Genomic DNA, 3,695 nt, shown 5'->3' with positions numbered 1-3,695 from the left:
CAGAAGTCTTATCACTTCACGGGATTTATTGCAACAATATCTATTTTAACGGTAAATAAATGAAGCGATAATTTTATAGAAAAAATGCAACATAATAGTTTAAAATATTAAACAGAAGTATTATTACTAACTATATTAAAATATTTTATAGCCTATGTTACACAGAAAATTATTCAAATTTTAATGGGGAAATAATTTTTCAAATCAGTCAAGTAGTTTCTTAGCCTATTCCCTCCAAACAAACTCTAAATAGATTTAATCCAAATTACGCGAAACATTTAGGCATTTTTATAAAAAAAAGTCTAATTAAATAATAATAATACTTTTTGCATGCGCAATTTTTCGTAGCAGAAACTACTACGACTAGCCGCGTGACTGGAACTACGAGGTCTGAAACTACGAGACCCGCTAAACTACCAGGCAAACATGATATACGAAGAGGTTGATTCAGTATCCTTTCGCTTGTATTATAAATTATAATAATGATTCTTACAAAACTTACGTGAGATAAAATGTTACTATTTTTGTTGTAGGAACCAGTAGGCGACAATTAAAATTGAATTATTTAAAACTTGATATTATCTGGTATCACATTTCTAACTGTCAATAATTGGTAGGCAAGATAAAAGTGTCTTTCATTGCATATTTTTAATTTATTTAGATAAAATTTAATATTCAACACTCGTTACGGAATAATTTTTCCAATGGAGGTAAAAATTAAATAAGATGCAGCCGCACACAGTAGCCAAACTCAATATTAACTAAAACTTTTGTTTTTAGCTAACCAAATGATAACGAGAAACAATAATTTCAGATTTTATATTAATCACCAAAAAGAAAAAAAGTATAAAATTACGAATTGTAAACAAAAAAAATCCCTATGTTAGAGATAAACCCATCCCATCAAAAACAATACTTGTCAAAAAAACCAAGTCTCGCAACTCAGTTGTTCTACGGTAAAAAGTTGTGAGATCCATGTAATACCAAGTCCAGGCCAGGAAATCTTTAACGTTTTACATAAATATATTGACTTGGCCATCGCAAGTCAGTGAGTGACAAAATTAAGTAACTTTGACCCGTTATAATTCTTGAACTACTGGTTCAAATTGAATGAAATTTTAAATAGGTATACCGTGTCTTTACAATGCCTGCATAGCTAATGAAAATTCAGCCTTCTAGTTTTATCCACAACGAAGTTACAGGCGGTCGAAAATGGCCTGAATTGCTTCGAGAAAAGGATGGTACGGCCGTGCTCGACTTGGTGGGGGCACTGCCGTGCCCCCAGATATTTATTCGAACATTGACATGGAAAGTTGAGGAGGAGAATGAATTTATCCGCACAAATTCGCCGCATTCCCACATTCGTCCGCACGCGACCCGCAACCGTACCAGGCAAGCATGATTTACGAAGTGGTATTCAACATCCTCTCTGCAGGAAAATGTATTGTGGATTGTGGAACGTTTCGGAAAATACAATGATGTAGAAAATGTTTTTTTTTACTTTTACCAAATGAGTTATTGAAGTCAAATAATTTGCTAAATTACAAAATACCTATAATGTAATTTAATTAAATTAATAATAATATAGCTGTATAGTTATTAAAAGTTTATAGGAGGATTCTTTGATTAATTGATAACTCTTACAGTTAATAAACGATGCAGAAACAATGCACAAATATTTTTGCGTTATTTTGATTATTTCAGAATAATTTATTTATTGAAATGATCCATTCATAGAATAGATTTTTAGGTCGCAGCGAGACATTTTATCCGCAAGCCGGCACGTTTCTTCCGCAACTAGCCGCACCAGTACCAGGAAAACATGATTTCTTAAGAGGTAGTTTTGCGTCCGCAGTAAAAGAAAAGCTAGAATACAATTTTCCGCCGACAGAGGCACGACAGAGGCGCTGAAAAGTAAAGGTGGTGAACATTTTCACTGAAAATATACAAGGTGACGCTTTTGTAAGTTGAAGCTGTAGTTGTGGGAAAAGTTTGGCCCATTACATTAGTGTACGGGTGCGGGTAAAAAAAATATGCTTACATTGTGTGTGATATTATTTTGTTTAACTTATCGCAACCTTGTAGTACTTGTAGTTAGTGTTTGAGATAATGCTCTTAATAATTCATACCCTTATTCAATAACAAAATTAATTAAGATCGTGAAGATTAAATTAAGCTAAACACTTCATTTTATTTAAACAAAAGAAATATTTTATTACCAAAAGTGCGAGGCTATACTTAATTATTATAAAATTAAATCGATCGATTTTTTACCACTTGTTTATTTACAAGTTTTGTATAAAATGCTAAAGCATCAACTTATATTTTTCAGATGAATAAATAATTCTTACCTGTTAAATAATTCTTAGTTTGTTAATAATAATAAAATGATTGTGAATATTTGAATTAAAAATCGTGTTTCTCCCTATGTTTGTTTACTAGAGAAAATATCATAGGGGTCGAAATTTCAGGCTGCACAGGGCTGCGGGACATATTTATCCGCTTGATACCCGCAATAATACCAGGAGCACAAGTTTAGTAAGAGGTTGATTCCGAGTATTCTGCTTGGTAATGATGTATACTGTGATTTTAAACTTTATTTTTCAGTGAGTAAGACTGAGAGTCCTATCACACTTAACTAATTTCACCCCTCCGACCCTGAGGGCAAAATCTAGGGCGCATGTGCGGCGGACTGCGAGGGCTATTCAGGGCTAAGCGAGAAAGGGGTAGTACCAGAGCATCATAAGCCTGTGGAGTAAATTAAGAACAAAATTCTGAGCGAAATCGATATAGGCTTCCATCTCACTCGGACACACCTGTACAAGTGCACACACACAAGCTTGTGATGCGCATGCGTGTTACTTTTAATTCTGTTGCTGATTTGATTAGAGACCTTATGGTCATTGCAGTAACAGTGAATTTTCCAGTTAACAAACAATGTTGAGAGGCATTATTGTCTCCATGACTACGACAGCGATGAAAACATTCGTAGTAAACGCGTGGCTTGAGGACTCAATCAAACAATTGGAAATAATTTTTGTTTGCGTGAAAAAATGTTTTGAAGTACTAGTCAGGGTCACAGAAAACCAAGAACGCTTTGACGTTAAAAAAGAAGGTGTACGTATTTGCATTTGTGATCTAGATTTTCTTGTTGCACAACACGTGGCTTCCACGTGGTTTGGACGCAAAGGCGCATGTACAGTTTGTAGGGAGCAAGTGGGTAACGCCTACAAAGTACCAGGCTCGCATGAAACTGAGAAAGTTCTTTGGCTCTAGAGAAATCACGCAGCAGCCACCCCTCTGGCTTTGTTATGACCGGGGTGGTTAACGCCACCTATTTACGGCCGGGGTGGTGCCCCGTGGCAAAGTTTGAAGGGGGCAAATGGAAATATAAAAACAATAACAGTTGCTTAAATAAAAAAATGGTAAGTATAAGGATAAGTATAAAGAAATGGCGCAATAGGTACCAGTTGTAAATCGATATAGGTAGATATATTTTTTTAATACAAACTTATTAATTATTGAAGAAAATATAATTTGGCCATCATCGATACCCAAACTGTCTGCGAGTGAAGAATTTGCACAGTATTTAGTTACAATGGAAATGTAAGTTTCAAACATAAGTTACCCAATTCACGACCTTGCTTTCCAGTCTTCGGAAAAATTAACAAAAAGCGTAATTAAATGTTACTGAC

This window comes from Ostrinia furnacalis, unplaced genomic scaffold (assembly GCF_004193835.3).
Source record: "Ostrinia furnacalis isolate ACB-3 unplaced genomic scaffold, ASM419383v2 OfSCF0312, whole genome shotgun sequence".
NCBI lineage: Eukaryota > Metazoa > Arthropoda > Insecta > Lepidoptera > Crambidae > Ostrinia > Ostrinia furnacalis.
Note: the sequence above shows the minus strand (reverse complement) of the source record.